We start from the raw sequence: 19850 nt of genomic DNA, 5'->3' as shown, positions 1-19850 counted from the left end.
CCTTTAAATTCGCACAAATATTAGAGGAAGAACTCAGCAAACTGATCAAACTAACTTCCTTTACAAACATGGATTAATTCCAGTGACAGAACAGAGAGAGAGATGTATAAAATATATTACCCCATGTAATATCTTACACAAAACTAGCAACATCAGATTCAGACCCAACCTGTACTGGGGACAGAGTTGGGTTTGAAAAAGCTCCCTAGAACAGGCAATAGCCAGAGCTGAGGTGGACTACAGATGCATCTCCTATTTAGATCAATGGGAACCTTTTCACTGACTTCAGTGGAGCCAGCATGAGGCCCGCTAGGTTCCAATTCAGCAGTCCATCCCTGTCCAGCAAACCACTTAAACACATGCTTAACTTTTAGTCATGAGCTTAAGTCCTATTGACTTCAGTGGGACTTAAGCATGCTATTACTTTTATTATTTAACATATTTATTACGGTTGTGCTGAAAGGCCAACCAAGAACAGGGCCTTGTTGTGTTAAGCGCTGTCTAAACGCAGAGTTTAGTCCCTACCTGGAAAAGCTTATAATCTGAACAGACAAGACAGACCACAGGGTGCGGAAAGGGGTAGAACATACAAACAGAGTGAACAATATGATGGCAGCAAATCACACCTTGTTTCCACTTTTTATTTTTGGGGGGTGGGTGGGTTTGCTTAAGAGGGGCTTTGCTAAACGGAAAGAAAAGGGGGAGAGTGGAAGAAGGCAGAGGAGAACAGGGTAAGAGGGGCAAGTGTGCAATGAAGCTGAGGTAAAGAGGCTGGGAGGGAAAGGGAGCAGGAGGGTTGGGTTAGGTTGCTTGTCCTTAAATGTAAGAATATGCTTAGGCCGGTGGTTCTCAACCTTCATTGCACCATGACCCCTTTCTGACAACAAAAATTATTATACAACCCCCAGGAGGGAGGACCAAAGCCTGAGCCCACCCAAGCCCACCACCCCAGGCAGGGGGTGCCAAAGCCCAAGGGCTTCAGTCCCTGGCAGGAGGCCTGTAACCTGAGCCCCGTTGCCCAGGGCTGAAGCCCTGGGGCTTCAGCTTCTGCCCTGGGGCTCGGGCTTCAGCCCTGGGCCACAGCAAGTCTAAGCCAGCCTTGGTAACCCCATTAAAATGAGGTCACAACCCACTTTGGGGTCCTGACCCACAGTTTGAGAACCACTGGCTTAGGCACTTTGCTGAATAGCGATGGACTTAGGCATCTGCTTTGCTGAACTGGAGCCTCTGAGAGAGCGGGGGCACAGCAACAATTACTTCATACGTTTCCAATTATTTCCCACTGTTATGAAATGAAGACGCTCTTACTATTAGACAACATGTTTTAGAACAAGAATATCTCCCCTTTTCCCCAGACCTGACTAGTCAGTATGGGGAAGGTTGCTGTCCTTTTCAAAACATCTTTCTCCTCTAGTTCTTCCCCTGAGGAATTTATCGTTGAGCATTTCCCAGTTAAGTTGTCTGTTCTTTTTCTTGCCTTTTTCATTATGAATCCTCCTGCTAACTCTCTTACATCACTGTATCCTTGTCTCAGATTTGTACTGACATAAAAAGATTTTTTTCCCCAGAAGATTTTAGTATCTTTCTATCAATTTCCTCCTAGTCCCTGAGGGTGCTTGTCCTTCTGTTTCTTCCTGCTGCTGCAGAAAAGGGCTGAATATCCCCCCCAGCAGGGGATAGTGCAGGTACTAAAGGCCCTTGGCCGGAGCCACTGAGCCAGCTTTGGGATGTTCTGCAAAGGGATGGGCATGTGCCATCACTACTGCAAGGGCCCACAAGCCAGTGTAGCATAGGTGCAAGTTCAGCACCAGATGCAAAACCTGCCTGAAGTCATGGCTGACTCCAAAAAAATATCAGCGCTTCAAGAACAATGTGCTCTGACTCACAGCTTTTTATTTATTGTTTTAGTCCTTGTCTCTCCCTTCTCAAACGCTTTCTTTGAGGGCTAGCTGCATTTTGATGTTTGTCTCCTTTTAAGCCCTGAAAACAAGATCAGCTCTTAGTTTACTAAGCGTTCATTGCAGGGGCAATGCCTTCTTATTTCTGAAAAGCGTCATGCAAATTAATGGGGCTTCCCACCCTTTCTCCTCCTTCTGTCTCCTTCTCCTCCTTGAGTCTCTTGACACTGTTCTCTCTTGGTACAGCTCCTACTCAACTCATTTACTGAGATTTATGTGAATTGATTGCTGGTGAATGGTACCAGACTGACAACCCTTGAGACTGAAGGCATGTATTTATCTACTGAGCAGATACAGCGTGGCAGTGTCTGTGGACACTTCTCCACATTGCACAGTTAATGTGCTTCATGCCTGGCCCACAATCCATCTGCCAGAATGAGCAACTAGTTTAGTGACCAGTCTCTACACTCATTCATTACTTGGCATCTCCTCCAAGACTACAAACAAGGGAGCTAACTAGCGCCCATTGTGATGTTGGATTTTGCCAAATTTACTTATGCACTGGCAACTGGACTGATACCATGAATCACAAACGCCATCAAACAGCCATCAGGTGGCAATATTTTTTATGCTGACCTGGATTTGAATAAATGGCTTTGAGGTTAAAGTGTATCTCTTGACTTATCCAGTTGCAAGGAATTTGTGTTCAGTGAGGTGCCAATTTTTGCACTCAATCCACTGTTGCAAGTATCCCAAAAGGCTTTGTTCTCAAATCTCTTGTTTTTAGTATAGATCGGCTTTGTCGTAGGTATATTCTACCATCTTCACTGTTAACGTAATAAATTGTTGTAGACCTTTGCAGAAACAAAGAATATATCACTTACTTCCCCCCATAATACCCCAGCCTCGTATCATATATATGTAGTGAATTTTGTGTGTGAGAACTGGTGGTCATATGGTTATACCCTCTTGCTTCCAGGTTTACTCTGTGATTATTTGCCCTGAAGATCTGTTGGCCAAGAGCCTTGTCTTGACTTCCTGGTGCCATATGAATGTGTTTAGAATTAAAATCTTGAATCAATGCCATAAATGTTTACTTTAGAGGGCAAAAATGTGTGTACCCCCCCACCACAGTGGAGGAGGGGGTGGACCAGCAATAGTCCCAGATTTCTCAAATGAGAAGCAGCAGTCACCAACCCATGCCTATCTTGTCTGTAGAACTGGGCATAAAATGAAGTATAGATTCCAACATCTCATACTTTGGGAAGTCCAGGTCCAAACATGGTAGCTGGCCCTTGCAAAAGTAACACTGAAGTTAATGAAAACTGACTTCTGTCACGTAACATAGACAAAGGCCTTTTAAACCCGACTCCTGTCATGTGACAGAGCCATTAAAGTACACTTAACAATATGTCCATTGGACTCAGCCAAGTTACGTCTCATCTTTCGAAGTATGTATGTCTACACTGCAATTACAAATCCACAGCTGGCACGAGCCAGCCGACTTGGGTTCACAGTGCTTGAGCTACACCACAATTCAACAGCCCCTTAGCCCAAATCAGTTGGCACAGGCCAGCCATGGGTGCTAATTGCAGTATACCCTATGAGCAGTGATGAGCTACCAAAATCTTAAGAATCGGTTCCCTCCTCACCCCACGAGGGGCTCATGGCCCGCCCCCCGGACCCTGGCCCCGTCCACCCCCCTCCCCTGTCCCCTGACTGCCCCTGGATCTGGGCAGGAGGGTCTCGTGGGCCACTGTAGTGGGTGCCCACCCTGCCCCACCCCTAAGAGAAAGAGGGACCTGCTGGGGGGTGAAGTGGGGAGTCATGGCAGTGCTTACCTGGAGCGGCTCCCGGGAAGTATCCAGCAGGTCTCTCTGGCTCCTAGGGGTGGGGTAGCATAGCTAGGGGGGAAGTAGGGGGAGCAGCCGCTCCCCCCACTGATCACATCAAACGTGGAGCCCCCACGGGGAGAATTTGGTGGGTGCAGAGCACTCACCAGCAGCTCCCTGCCCCATACCTTGCCGCAGCTCACCTTCGCTCCGCCTCCACCCCTGAATGCGCCGCCCCGCTCTGCTTCTCCACCCCCTGCCTCCCCCTCCCCACGAATCAGCTGTTCGCACGGGAAGCCTGGGGGGGTGAGAATCAGGCGGCAGCTTTGCGCTCAGGCCCAGGGAGACGGAGGTGAGCTGGGAAGAGGAACGGTTCCCCTGTGCGCCCCCCCTGGGTTACCTGCTGTGGCGCAGGTGGCCCTCCTCGTGCCCCCCTGCCCCAGCTCACCTCCGCTCCACCTCCGCCTCCTTGGGCCTGAGCGCGAAGCTGCCGACTGCTTCTTAGCTCTCCCAGGCTTCCCGCACGAACAGCTGATTCGCAGGAAGCTGGGGGGCGGGGCGGAGAAGCAGAGCAGGGCGGAGCGTAACTCAGGAGTGGAGGCAGAGCGGAGGTGAGCTGGGGTCGGGAGGAGAGCTGCTGGTGGGTACTCTGCACCAAGGCACCACTTTTGGCCAGTTGTTAAATTTAGAAGCCCTTTTAGAACCGGTTGTCCCTTGCAGGACAACTGGTTCTAAAAGGGCTTCTAAATTTAACAACTGGTTCCAGCGAACCAGCTCCAGCTCACCACTGCCTATGAGGGCAAACCAACTCGCATCTCATCTGAATACCTTCGAACTTTGGGAAAGTTCAAATAGAGACAAACGTTGTAGCTCTGTTTATTTTACTGCCACACAAAAACATCAATCAAATTCATATTTGAATGAATTGAATTTGAATGATGTATAATCCTGGGGATTTTAATGCCTGTGGCTCTATTATGCCCATCAAATTTTGGGCTAACAACACACTGTTGGTGATAGATAAATAACTGGGTAAGGAGCAAAGTCTAAATTTCAGTTAGGTTTGAAAACCAGGCATTATATGTACCCTTGACTCTGGCTACAATGTATGAGTAACTGCAATAAGAAAATCAATTTAAACAAGGTTAAACTGAAAAAGATATATATTTGGTTAAAGTAATACGGATTTTCAGACATAAGTGAATCCTAAACTGATTGTATGTCTTATCATTTGAAGTATTACCTAAGATTACCTTAACGGAAACTTTTTGAGAGCTCAGACTTTTCTCTATGTTTCAGTTTATTTACTTGTGCAGTTGATGGCACTTTGTGCATAGTCAGTTTCACTGTATCCCCATCTAATCAGTTACGGCCTGATTGTGAATTCCTTTCACTGGGGTTATTCCCAGTGATGAGCTGCCAAAATCTTAACAACCGGTTCCCTATAAAAAGTTCCGGTTTAAGGGATGTGCCCCAGTATGTATTTTTTGTACCAGTAGGGTTACCATACGTCCATATTTTCTTGGACAGCGATTTAAGAACCAAAAAGTATGACATGTCCGGGAAAATACAGATGTATGTTAACCCTGCCTAAAGTTCTTCTTTAAAAAGATGGGCTTGAACTAGAAATGAGCTCCGTTTCACATGTGTGGGTCCCCGCCACTCCCTGGGGGTGTGCTAGGGTGACCAGATGTCCCGATTTTATAGGGACAGTCCTGATTTTGGGGTCTTTTTCTTATATAGTTTCCTATTACCCCCCACTCCCTGTCCTGATTTTTCACACTTGCTGTCTGGTCACCCTAGAGTGTGCACATGTGTGGGTCCCAGCTGCTCCCTGCCCCCCTCATTGAAGCAGGTGTGCAGGGTTACTGCTCTGGGAACTGCAGGACACCAGTGGACGTGGGGCCAGCTGCAGACAGGGGCGTGGGCCAGGGCTAGCTGGAGGCAGAGGGTGCGGAGCTGGCTGTGGGCCGGGCAGGTGGTGTGGGGCTGGCTGGAGACAGGGGGTTTGGGGCTGGCTGGCCGGCTTTGGGCAGGGCTGCAGGGGGGTGCGGCAGGGGGTGGCTGGAGATGGGGGGTGTGGGGCTGGCTACCTTCGGGCAGGGGGGTGCGGCAGGGGCTGGCTGGAGACAGGGCAGCGGGTGCGTGCGGCAGGGGTTCGCTGGAGACAGGGCAGGGGGTGCGGCAGGGACTGGCTGCAGGCACGGGTTGCGGGGATGGCTGGAGGCAGGGGCTGGTGCGGGCAGGGGGTGGCTGGACGCAGGGCAGGGGGTGCGGCAGGGGGTGCGGGGTTGGCTGCAGGCAGGGGCTGGCTGTGGGCAGGTGGTGCAGGGGTGGCTGGAGACAGGGGTTGGCTGCGGGCAGGGTGGTGGGTGCTCACGGGGAGAGCGGCTTGGAGCAGCCTGAGCAGCAGGACACAGCCCAGGCCCAGCAGAGCAGCCGGGGAGCCACCAGGCAGCAGCGGGAGCCCCAGGGCCAGGGGTCAGGGGAGCAGCAGCAGCAACAGGGCTTGTGCCCAGGGCCAGGCGGCAGCCCACATGGCTCCCACAGCGCAGCGCCCCCGATGGCCGGAGGAGGAATTACATCACTTCCGGGCCGGAGCCCATCAAAGCCTCAGCGCCCCCTGCAGGGAAGCAGGTTAACAACCGGTTCTAAAACTGCTTCAAAATTTAACAACTGGTTCGTGCGAACCGGTGCAAACTGGCTCCAGCTCTCCACTGGGACTACTTGGATGAGTAACTGCTCATCACTGGGAATAAGAGGTTCTCAATCTGGCCGTCAGTCAGTCTTTTTCTATGTGGTTGGAATGTCTTTTCTCCCAGCAACAGAATAGAGGAACAGATTTTGAAAAATAAATAAATAAATGTGGCTTTTAAAGCACAAATATTGGCATAGGGACTCAGGTACAGGGGTAAGTATTTGAAACTACATTAACTCAGTTAAAAAATAGACAAGGTTTCCAGAAATAAAATACAAATTCTGCCCTTATTTAGGCCCTGATTCAGCAAGGCACTTAAAATGTACTTAACTTAAGCACATGCTTAAGTGCGTCACTGAATCAGAGTCCTGTACTCATGAAACCTTGTTGCTCAGTTTAAGGAAGGACAGAATTTGGCCTTGTAATTTTGCATTAGTAGAACAATCCTGTTATCCTAGTCACTGCAGCTATACTTGCATCAGGACAGCAAGAATCAGGCATTGAGAACGAGAACTTTGAACTATTTTTCACAGTTCAGTGTTCTCATTTTTTGTTGTCAGTTGCTTGCAGGCATCTGTGTGACTCCTTCTGCTACAGTTAGTTATGCAAGCTTCAATGCACCTTTTTCAGTTATTAGCCATACACAGTATCCAAGCTCTTTCCTTTGGGCCACATTTTTAAATAGAAGGGGCCTAACTAGCTCCCATGCAATGCACAGATACAAAGAGGTGATTTTTTTCGTATGCACAATTACCTGGTTTCAGTGAGTACACACTTATTCTGTGTACAATTACCTACTGGCATGCACATATATTATGAATGCAATTTAGATTCTGTTTGAAAAAAATATCCTTTAAGTTTAGGAACTAACCTGACTTACTACTGGTTTGACAACATATTGATTTAACATTTTATCAATTGCATTGTCATTATCCAGGTTATTTGAGTAATTTGCTGGTAATATTTGTCCTTGAGAAATCTCTTATTCCTAAACAGGACCTTTACAAGTACCTTACACTTGGTCTCTTATTTCAAGCTGAGTCTTTTCACTTGCTGTATTTTCCATCTATGGAATTACTTACTCTTGTGTCTTAGAAGTGTCCTTGAACTCTCTTAAAAACAAAACTGTGGTTTCATTCATTAGTTTTCTTTTTACTTACTTTTATTCTGTTCGAAATCTAGTTTTCGTTTGTTATCATTATTGACAATACATGAGACACTTCCATCAACGGCACTACAGAATACATATTGACTGAGTGATCTAGAGTGGCAATAGTGGCTCTTTATTTCACTACACAGTGTACCCGGTTTCCTATAGCACCTCCTTTTTTAAAATGTTCTTCTTAAATAATGTAGAGAGCTGGCAACAGAAGAGTGCATGAGTACAAACCCAAAATATCAGAAAAGCACTTCAGGGAATTCTCATTTTGATAGTTCTGTGACATCTGGTCTCAGTTCATCCCAAATGGAAATGTTTGATATTACTGACGTAAAGAAAATTTACTGTTGATGTTTCTATTTTAACATCATCGTAACAAGGCACTGAATACCCAGCACAGCCCCACTCTGTTCTTTGTAATGAAATGTGCTCTTCTCTTATACATTTTGTTTTATGTTTCCTATTAGAGTGTGATATAAGCTTTATAAAGGATTTGGGAATGCCAAGAGCTATTAAGTATTATATTGGCTCCCTTCCCATAAATTGTCCCCTTCTGCTTCTGCTGTAGTATTGTCAGCTTTTGAAAAAACCTAGCAATCATAATAAAGACATGTAACTGTCTAGTTTGTAGCAAAAATAGATTTCTAAATCATGTAAATATCTTTTCATCTCAATTTGAATGGTGGACATAAGAACATCTCATGTTAGGTAGGAGTGAACAGTTCTTTCTTGCAGGCATTTGGGACTGTAATTTATTATAAGATCTGCTCATATTTCATAGAGAAATACAAGTACAAATTATATTACTCCCTCTTTTAAAATGTTTTGCTTAAATAATTTACAGAATTGGCAACAGAAGAGCGAAATAAAAGTACAAATTACTTAACCCAAATGTTAAAAGAAATTCTCAAAACCGGCCCCTTTACTTAAAAAAAATTAGTTTCTTGCTTTTATAACACCAGCGATCACAAAATGTTAAAATATTGTTTATCATGTTACCTACTGCATGTTGCACTGTATGTTGGGTTTGATTTGGACACATCTGTTTACATTACAAGAAACAGTGTAGGAGAAACCAGTGTTCTGTGATTACAAGTTAAAAATCTGAGATGAAAAATAGTGCTTTTTCTATAGTTATTAAAAGAAACCTGTTTTCACAAGAGCACATTTCTTTGCAACATCCACTTTTGAATGACTGTTAGCTGGAGGAAAAAGTAGTGAATAAACAATAAATCCAAAGTAAAAAGAGGTCTATCCATTGTCCATATCAGGGGGCAGCAACCTTTCAGAAGTGGTGTGCTGAGTCTTCATTTATTCACTCTAATTTAAGGTTTTGCGGCCAGTAATACATTTTAACGTTTTTAGAAGGTCTTTTTCTATAAGTCTATAATATATAACTAAACTATTGTTGTATGTAAAGTAAATAAGGTTTTTAAAATGTTTAAGAAGCTTCATTTAAAATTAAATTAAAATGCAGAGCCCCCCGGACCGGTGGCCAGGACCCGGGCAGTGTGAATGCCACTGAAAATCAGCTTGCATGCCGCCTTTGGCACGCGTGCCATAAATTGCCTACCCCTGGTCTATATCTTGTATGTACGTAGTGCCAGGCACTGTAGTATCCAGGCCCAAGGCTCTGAGATTATCCAAGCTCTGCTTATTACAATTAATATATCTATTTACAGTAAATGGCCTATTGTCTGCTCTTGTAGTTTGGAACCCCATTGACTTCAATGAGGAATCTTGTGGGGAACATTGCCTCTTGTTAGGCTGTTTCTCTCTATTAATGCCTAAACTAAAACCCCAGATCTGTACACACCTGAATTATCAACTGGGTTCAATGGGTGATTTCAATGAGGTATAAATGGGAGCAGAACATGGCTCTACATATGGACATGCTAAAACACCCACGGGGAGGTAGCACATACTTGAGGGAATAGCTACTAGAATGGTTTTGGAGTAGACCTGAGACACCACTCAAGGATTTAAGATTGATTGTCACTGGTGAAAAGTTGTTTGCAATCTTCTTGTAGCTGTGTTTGGTCTCTGGATATTCGAGACAAGGTGGATGAGGTAATATCTGTTATTGGCCCAACTTCTGTTGGTCAGAGAGACAAGCTTTCAACCTTCCCAAAGAAGATCTCTAAGTAATCTCAAAAGTTTGTCTCTCACCAACAGCAGTCGGACTAATAAAAGATATTACCTCACCCACTTTGTCTCACAGATGAAAAGTGTTAATGTGTAATTACAATTTTTCACTTAGTCATACACTGAGAGAAAGTTATGACATTTTAATTGTATAGGTCCCGATTTAGCAAGATATTTAAGCATGTGCCTAACTTTAAGCACAAGCAGTACAGCTGGTCAGAACTTTTTTGACTAAAAGAGATTTTGCTGAAGCATTTCGCAGAGACGTATCAGTTTCAACAAAGTTTTTGTCAAGAAGCTTTAGAGAGATGCCCTCTGTTTCAGGGGTGCTGCGACAGTTTGTGTAGTGGCGAAGCTGAGAGCCGTTGAACCAAACTGTAAACCCTGAATATAATGGAATCCACTTCATGCCAGGGGGCACTGCAGCACCCCTAGCTCTAGCACCTATGCTCTGTAGCCTGGTGGTTAGCACACTAGCCCCAGGTGTAGAAGATAGTAGTTCAAGTGCCTGACTCAATGCAGAGATTTTCATTGCAGAAGAGGGATTTGAACCAGGGTTTCCCCCATCCTAGGAGTGTGCCCTAACCGGCAGGATATATGAATAGAGCCACTTGCCATCACTTTTGATCCAAAACCAGACATTCTGACACAATTCCATTTTCATGAAAATGTTCTAAAGGTTTTGGTTTTGTTCCAGTGCGGAACGAAAATAAATTTCAAACCCTCGACAGCTGCCACAAAACAGAATTGTCATCGTCCAGTCAGCTCTAATGAGTAGCTCCACTGAAGTCAATAGGGCTCCTCATCTGCTTAAAGTTAGGCACGTTCTCAAGTGTCTTGCCAAATTAGGGCCTAAACTAAGCCAACAGTTAATTAGAGGTTAAAATTAAAATTAGAGGTTAAACTGTGTCAGAATGGTGAAGCAATCTGATCCAGCTCTTCCGATAAACCCCTAAAGACAGATTGTGTCACTATTTAGGACACAGTCTATTATTAAGGATGGTATCCCCGGAACATCCCAGAGAGTTCATAATTTGCTGCTGGCTTATAGACCCCTGCCCTGGCTCAGTTAGGTTAGCACACAAAGGGGAAATGGAACCCCAGGCTCTGCTCTTTCCCTGCCCACCTGCTTTAAGGGAGGAGTAAGTGGTATATAGCATTCACTTAGCCCTGCATGCCCAGACCCAGGAAACTTATTCTCCTTTATGCTCCTGTGCAGAGTCACAAGAAGCCCATATTTTTCTTGATCCCTTTCTGAGCTATAGAGAGGAGACTCTACATCTTTCCTATTCACCTCCCTTAGTAATAAGCAGCCTTGCAGACCTTGTATATTTTAAATTCGGAACCTTTATAATGCTGTGAAACAGGCAGGAAGAGATGGCTGGTCCCCTGGAAGAAACCAGGGAAGGCTTCACCCTCCAGGAGCCCATCTCTGAAGCAAGAGGTAACCTATCAGCAACATGGAACTCCCAGCATCTCATTAGTGGGGCTTAGCAGGGCTGCTGCATTGGATCTGCTGTCTACTCCCATGGATTCAGGAGTCTTTCCTGGGGTTTCGCCTACTTTTCTGGGGTTTCTCCAGTGCCGGGAAGTACAGATGTTTTTCTAATTGTGTCTGTATGTGTTTGTTTGGGGCGGGGGAGGGAGACTGTGCACACAGAATCATAGAGAATTCTAGCACCTGGCGGTATCCATTTAGATTTAAATTTCCAGGAGCCATTTCCCTTGGAGTCCCTTCTCCGGAAGATTTCTCTGAAAGGAGTGTTTACTACTAACAGTTCAGTCTGTATTCTGTATTGTGATGCTGGTAAGTTACTTCCCAGCTACACCACTTTTTTTTCTTACTACCGTAGTGTAAACATTACTTTTTGCCCCACCTTTGTTGATGAAAACCCCCCAATGTATCAGGCTTAGTAGTGGAGCCACCAGTGATTTTTAATGTGGCCCCAGATCCTGCCCATCATTTTCTTTTCCATCTATGAGGTAGCCTCTCCCAAACCAAAGCAGCAGTGGCCTCCTGGGAAGATCCTGTTCTGGCTGAGGGGGCGGTGGGCTACACCATGCAGCTACACAATCCCCTTCCTCAAAAATCCCAATTTAACCAGTGAACACAAACACACAAACAAAGCAGGATACTTGATATATTTTTCTCTCTCTTCGCATTTGCATTCAGCAGAACTTCAGGAAAACACCTCCTAAATCCCTTCTGAATAATTTAGCTTGAAATGTTTACCCTTTGATGAACAAGCACAAAAAAAGTAGAAAATACAAAGTGCTGAAACCATTCCCAGAAGCTACCGTCACATACACGGTCTTTACATATTTTAGACTCTTTGTGCCAGAAAAGGCCTCAGGCCTTCTGTGCTGCACAAGGCTCAGGAAGATACAAAAGAGACTGTAAATCTTGGCTATGCCACTGAACTCTCCTTCCCACATGTGAATTTCCTCTCAACAGAGAAGAGCCAAAAACCAATTCACTCTGTAGTATGTTACTTCAACTAAACGCAAAAGTAATTCCCTAGTGGACACCCACAGATGGTCAACAGAGTTCATTGCAGCTGTCCTATTTCTATAAGTACCTGAGTTACAATGAAGGACACTTTTTCTCATTTTTAACTTTTCAAAGTGACTATGGCTTAAGGTGATTCACAGCTGCTATGGCAACTAGCTTTCTACTGTTCTGCTCAAGAGAGCTCTCATCCTTGTTATATCATGAGAATTTCCTGCTCCTTAGAGCCCCCTTGGTTTTGTTATTGGTTGGATTAAACCTCATTGAAACTGCTGGGTATAACAGCCACCCCTCATTTGGGAAAAATGTAAGAAGCAATTAAGCTCTTTTATGGAACCAGAAAGCCTCCACTCATAACACAGACACATGTCACCACTCAAAACAAAGGCACATGAAAGGCATGGGTGGGTGAAGGGGTTCACTGGGTATTGTTTTAGGAGAGGGGTGCATGTATGTGTGTGTGTGTAAGAGTGACAGAGACAGAGAGAGAAGCAGGAGAAGCATCAGAGAAGGAGAGAGAAAAGCAGCAGAGAATCAAGGACATACCCAAAAGCAGCACAGGGTCTGGAATGAGGCTCTGAGAAAAGACTAGGGAAAGAGAGCTTTTGGACTAAGTGCTGGCAGGAAAGTGGCTTGGAACTGTGAGCAAAGAATTGGTCGTCTCCTGTTTGATTTCTCCTGTGTTCCGGGAAACAGTATTTTGTACGTTCTTTGTAAATACACAGAATTGTTCAAAGATGCGTGGCTCCATCATCAATTTCTCCTCCTAATTGAAGCAACCTGTAGGACCCTGAATTTTGGCTAACTGCTTGGGTCAAAAAGGGTTAACTATCATAACAAGAGCTACATTACATGAGTGTGGATGGCAAAGGCAAAAGAGAACAATATTCATACCTTACACCTTTCATCCCCCCAGATCCCAAGGCACTTTACACTAAATATAGGAATTATTTCACCCATTGCAGAAATACAGCCACCTCTAGGATGGAATGTGCCAGCTGTTTAACACTGTACAACAATACACAGGAGTTCAGGACAGGAAATGACGATGTATTGTAACTGACCCTGCTGCAGGGAGTCTCTGTGAGTGGTATGGTACACCATTCCCGTAGATGGCTGGCAGTGGGCTGTGTGAACTACACGCTGAGAGGCAAGTGCTGCAGGAGTTCCAAGCAGTAGGCCCTTCAGTCTCTAGCCCTTGGTGTTTTCCCATAAATACAGAACCTGACAAAGAGTGACTAATGCTTTACTAGGGCTGCCAGCAATAAACAGTGCAATTAATGATTGCTTTAAGGACTAGTGTCCACACCAGTATAACTATGTCAGTTAGGGGAGTGGATTTTCTACTGCTATATTTATCCCGGCATAAGCCCTAGTGTAGATGCACTTGTACCAGTATAAAGGATATAGGGGGATAGCTATATGCACATTTATACCAGCATAACTGCGTTCACCCAAAGGGGGTTGTACTGATTTTAACTATACTGGTATAGTTACAGCAGTACAGCTCTTATGTGTAGACAAGATAAACAAACAGTCCCTAACCCAGCCCCTGATACCTTTGGGTAAGGTAAGGAGGTGGGGCCTCTACAGCCTGGTGCCAAAATTACTCACCCCAGGCCACTGCTGTCCTGCAGGCAGTCACACACAGATCCCCCAGCCAGAGCCCAGCCCTCTTGCCTGGCTAGCTCAGACCGAACTGCCCTGTTTGCAGGCTGTTCCCATGTAGCCACCTGTTGTGATTGCCAGCAATGAGCCATTTCTTAATCTGGTTCTCAGCCTTTCAGTCCTGGCGCTCCAGCTACTCAGCTTTCTCTCCGCAGCCAGCTCCCCACCAGGCTACCACTCCTGCCTGCTGCACCAACCACATGGCCTTTCGCACCCTCTGACCTACGGTGGTAAGTCCCTTTCCTGAGCTGAAGGGATTCTGGACCCCTCGGTTGGCTGGATGTTGCCATGGGAATCAGTGCCCAGTGCGGAGTGCCCAGTAATGAGCTGCCCGGTTCATTTCAATGTGTAGTAACTGAAATTACAGGAAACTGTGACTAGCCAAATCAGAACAGGGCAGGACAACAAGATTAACATCCTAACTCTGCCTTTTGAAAAGTGCAATGAGCTCTTTAATTACCATAATCAGTCAGGACTTCAGTTTTATATCCTACTCCATTAGTGTTATTTGCCGTGTACTCATCTTGACTCCTGCTTCCCTCCTGGCTTTTATACACTGGAGCCTCCCCTTTCTTATGCACCAAATGGCTTCCTTTTCCTCCTTTAGGTAACCCCTCAGAACACACTTCTTCCAGAAAACCTTATAAACAATATCTCCTAGTCCCTCTTACATTCATCCCCCCATTCGATACATGTCTGAACTGTTTGTATGTGTGTGAACTGATCCTTGAGGCAGGGATCATATTTATGTCTGCACATGCCAAGAGCACAGTCAGCAGTCAATTAATAATAATAATAGTTTCTTACATCTATTCAGGTACAAAGCTGTGGAAATCAGATAAAGTTCTGCATCTTATCACCTGAGGACCTGAATGTCTATGGAATGCAGCCCTTCATGGTTACTTTGTTTTGAACAACCATATTGTTTAAGTATTGAAAATAAGAGTGATCTAAGCACAGGCCTGGAAGGCAGTAAACTACATTCTACTCTCAGATCTGACATTAACTTCCCTCCGTGACTGTAGAAAAGTCATTCGGATGCTTTATCCCGTACACCCCGTCTACAATTTAGATATGACTTACTTTTAGTGTTTTAGGCCAAGGTTTTCTAATGTTTTTGGATGCCTCATTGTTTGGGTGCCAACTTGAGACTCCTTAAAGGCGCTTAATTTTCAGAAAGTGCTGAGTACCGACCCCTATGGTCACCCTTCAAGTGATAGGTGCTGACTCTATGGGTGCTCTAGGGCTGGAGCACCCATGGAAAAAAATTAGTGGGTGCTTAGCATCCACTGGCAGCTAGCTCCCCTCCTCCCTCCCAGCACCTCCCATCTGCCAGCGGCCCTGCTGATCAACTCCTCCCCCTCCCCCCGAGTGCCTCCCGCCTGCTGCGATCAGCTGTTCTGCAGCTTGCAGAAGTTGCTGGAGGGGAGATGGAGGAGTGGGGATGTGGCGCACTCAGGTGAGGGGGCAGAACTGGAGAGTGGAGTTGAGCACCCCCAGGGCCTGGAGGAAGCCAGTGCCTGTGCTTCAAGTATCCCAAATTTACCCCCCACTCCTCCCCAAATCACTAGTCGTATTTGAAACGCTTGGTCCTTATGTCAGTAAACTGTTTTGTAGATGAAAGTGCCAAGTATTATTCACAGTTGTACTGTTTGTGAAAGCTTTAAAACTACAGTGAAAAAAGTTTGAGGATAAAGAGAAAAATTATATATATCTAGCTGCTGTTCCAATAAAGAACACTATGATAGAATTTCCTGTTTGTTTTTCTTTAAAGATGAGCTTGTGGCTAAAGCACAGACTTGGGACTCAGGAGATCTGGACTGTAATCTCAGCTCTGCGTCAGATTTCCTCTGTCACCGTGGGCAAGTCACTTAGGCCAAAGTGTTCAAACTTGGGTGACTATAGTAAAGCACCAACGTGGAAATAGTTGGTTCTTAACCTTTGTGCCTCAGTTTCCCCATCTGTAAAATGGGGGTGATAATACAATACAGGAGTTTGGGGAGTTTTAATACACTAGTAATTGTATAGCACGTTGAGATCCTTGCATGGAATGGAAAGTGCTATATAATTGCAAACTATTAATATTGCAATATGCCGCAGTTACCTTGACATAAAATTAATTTAAATGAAATCAGAAGCTCAAGCCCAGTATATAGGAGTAGGTGAGAAAGTTATATAATGCAAAGGGCATGAGGAACTAAAAAGAGCTAAAACAAGAATTTACAAGGCAGCAACTGGTATTGAAAAGCTTTGAAAATTAATTGGAAAAAGAAGGTGGATGAAATCCTGCAATCCCAGTGTTGCTCTAACCTACTTTCTGTAGCCTATTGTGAGTCTTATAGAGCTAGAGTGTTTAAATCCTTCCCTTCCCCACTAAGTAAAGAAAAAAGTAAATGCTTCTGCCAAATCATATGAGATTTAACCTACTTGAAAGTACTTTCCAAAAGAAACAGACTCCAACATGTCATGTCTCTCTGCTCTTCTCTGTTCTTGAGAATAATTAAATATGTATTGCAGACAGGGAAAATACATTTTTTTCTGATGCAAATTGATAACATTTCCGAATTCCTCTAACCAGTTCATACGTTTGTCCTTTTTCTTTTCACTGTTAAAAATCTTATAAGAGTGGGCTTGGAGGTGTTAAATGCGGTAAAGGGAGGTAATTGGGAAAGGGCACATGCCAGGCTACACAGAGCACATGTTTTATGTGGATGTTATTAGCTATACGAACCATTTTGTTTTATTCCTTGGGGAAGGCATGACAAGCAGCGTAACACTCCACTGAACAATTCCTTTATGGAAATCTCCTGTTCTGACCTGGTGAATCATTCTTGTGTATTATGATTCAAAGCAGATGTTTCCCTTTGTCATATCCAGCATTTCATTCAAACATGCCTCACACAGATTCATAAGCTTGAAATAAACTGTTTCTTTTTCTTGTGTGTTTCATACATTGTGGGAATTAGGTCAGAACTGGCCTTTGCAGGCCCATGGAGCTCGTGCCCTTTTCCCCTTCTTCTATCTCCCAATTTCAGGAACCTAGAAATGTATAGGAGAACCCCTCAGCTTTTTTTTTTTTTAGTATGTTTCTAAGTCTTTTCCTCATAATGAGAGCCTTGAGCTGTAACTGATGCAAACTGATCGCTAGGAGTGCAAGTTTCACCAGTTTTCCCTAAAGGACACTAGTTATTCATAGCAACTTCCTAGTCACCCAGGAGAGGGCTGTGGGCCCCTGTAAAACTATAGCCATTGATACCTTGGTTTTGGAGAAGACCACAGAGCAGTTCAAAGCAATAAAGTGCAGTGTTGCTCTGGCTACTGCTGATCGCACAAGGCTATAACAATTTCCTACCAACTGAGCTGGTAGCTTGGCCCACAAGAGGCGTAGCTCAACAGCATGAAATAATGGATTAAGCAAGGGTCTGACACTAACCGCCTCGGTGGATTTTTTATAAGCCACACAGGCCAAAATTTCATACGTGGGTGCCTAAAATGAGTCTGAGAAAGCCAGCTCTTCTGCCGGTGTAAATCAGCATGGCTCTGCTGACACAGGGTATGTCTGGACCTTAATCATGGGGTGTGACTAGACATAATCGGGCTAGCTTTAATTTAGCTGGCTCAGGTACTGGAGCAATGAAGCTGTGGTAGCATGGGCTGTACACCCCTACTTGGTACCCAAACGACTAGCTATGTTGCTGTGGCTTTGCGGCTCTGGTACCCAAACTAGCTAGATTAAAGCTAATTTGGGTATGTCTACACACTCACTCACACCCCATAATTGCAGTGTACACATACTCTTGGGTAGAACCAGGCTCTTCTCCACAGCTGAGGCTCTGGCTCTGAGAGCCTAACTGTAAGCACATGAGCCTGTCAAAGATCTGCTGAATTCTGTTCTCTCAGACACTAACTCCCTCCATGGCTTTAGGCAAATTGCTTATGGCTTAATGATACTTAAATATATCCTTAAAGTTAAGCACATAGAATCATGAGCCTATATGGCTAGAAGGGACCTTGAGAGGTTGTCGAATCCAGCCCCCAGCGCTGTGACAGGACCAAGTAAACCTAGACCCTGACAGGTGTTTGTCCAATCTGTTCTTAAAAACCTCTAATAATGGGGATTCTACAATCTCCCTTGGAAGCCTATTCCAGATCTTAACTGCCCTTATAGTTAGAAAGCTTTTCCTAATATCTAACTTAAATCTCTCTTGCTGCAGATTAAGCCCATTACTTCTTGTTCTCCCTTCAGAGGACATGGAGAACAATTGATCACCTTCCTTTTTATAACAGCCCTTAACATATTTGAAAATTGTTGTCAGGTCTTCCCCCTGTCTTCATTTCTCAAGACTGAGCATGCCCAGATTTTTTAACCTTTCCTCATAAGTCAGGTTTTCTAACCTTTTGATAATACTTGCTGCTCTTCTCCGGACTCTCTCCCGTTTGTCCAAATCTTTCCCGAAGTTTGGCACTCAGAACTGGACACAGTACTCCAGCTGAGGCCTCAGCAGTGCTGAGTAGAGCAGGACAATTACCTTCTGTATCTTACATATGACAACCCTGTTAATTCATCCCAAAATGCCTTTTCACAACTGCCATATAAAATTGACTCATATTCAATCTGTGATCCACTATAACCCCCAGATCCTTTTCAGAAGTACTATTGCCTAGCCAGTTATTCCCCATTCTATAGTTGTGCATTTGATTTTTCCTTCCTAAGTGAAGTAATTTGCAGTTCCTGAAGGATTTCCAAAATAAGGAGGGGTTAAGCACATGTTTACATGCTATCCTGAGTTGGGCCATAGTGGTCTCTCAGCCTCCTGGCTTCCACATGATAAACTGCATTAAAAAGCAGCTAATACAATTAAATGTTTTCCTAATATTACTTTTCAATGAAAGCCATTACCACAGAGATGCTATATGATCATGAATGGAAGGCAGATGGCACACAAGACAATCACCCTATTGAAATGTGGCCAACAATATGGAAAAGTTTAAGAAGCACTCATATTCAAAATGACAGGAAGGCCCAGGTCCACAAAGGGACTTCTTCTTGCTATTTTGTATGGTATGCTCTGAGCACACCTACCAGATTGGGCCTTACAGGCAAGGAAACATCTATCTTCCCCTGGTTTGAGGATCATATTGGGGCTTAGATGCAAGATAGGTATCCAGGCATCTGCCAGAGGTAGCAGTGTGCATGTCCAGAGGCAGAAACATAGGCACCTAGAGGACTTTTATAGCCAAAAATTAGGTCCCGAGTGAGTTTAGGCACCAACAGGGTTAAGTGGCAGCCGAGAGGGGGTTTTGTGCATTGCAGTGGTGTCTAAAAATGGGACCTAGGTGCCCAAATCTGGCCTTTAGGTGCCTAAGTCCTTGGGTGGACCTGGCTGAAAGCCATCACTGTTTGGGAAAATAAGTCCCACAACTGAGATATTCAGACCTTTCGAAGAAGTAGTAATTTTTTACTCATAGCAATATTGAGGTGATCCATTTCAAATTTCCTCTACCTCAGGACATGATAAACGTCCCACGATTTTAACTTGTAGTATGATTTAAGATTAGCTATGAAACAGAGAGATTTTATCGTAAACATCCAGCTGGATAACAATGAGTATGTTGCACTGTATCACTGGATCCGCATGTTAGAAGAGGATGGAATACAAGCATTTTCCTCACTCAGTTGGTGAATCCAAATGCATTGTAAAAACAACGATGAGTCCTTGTGGCACCTTAGAGACTAATACATTAACACAAATAAACGTTTTAGTCTCTAAAGTGCCAAAGGGTGTTTTGGTTGATACAGACTAGCGCGGCTGCTACTCTGAAACCTGTCTCCAAATGCACTGTGTAACCCACACCTGCTTAGTGTGGCACTCTGTCCCCCTCTAGTGGCACCTAGCCTAGCTAGAGATTGATGAATCTGCTACAGCCTTGGCTAAGAGCC

Source organism: Lepidochelys olivacea (assembly GCF_965140295.1).
Source record: "Lepidochelys olivacea isolate rLepOli2 genome assembly, chromosome: 1".
Lineage (NCBI taxonomy): Eukaryota > Metazoa > Chordata > Testudines > Cheloniidae > Lepidochelys > Lepidochelys olivacea.
Note: the sequence above shows the minus strand (reverse complement) of the source record.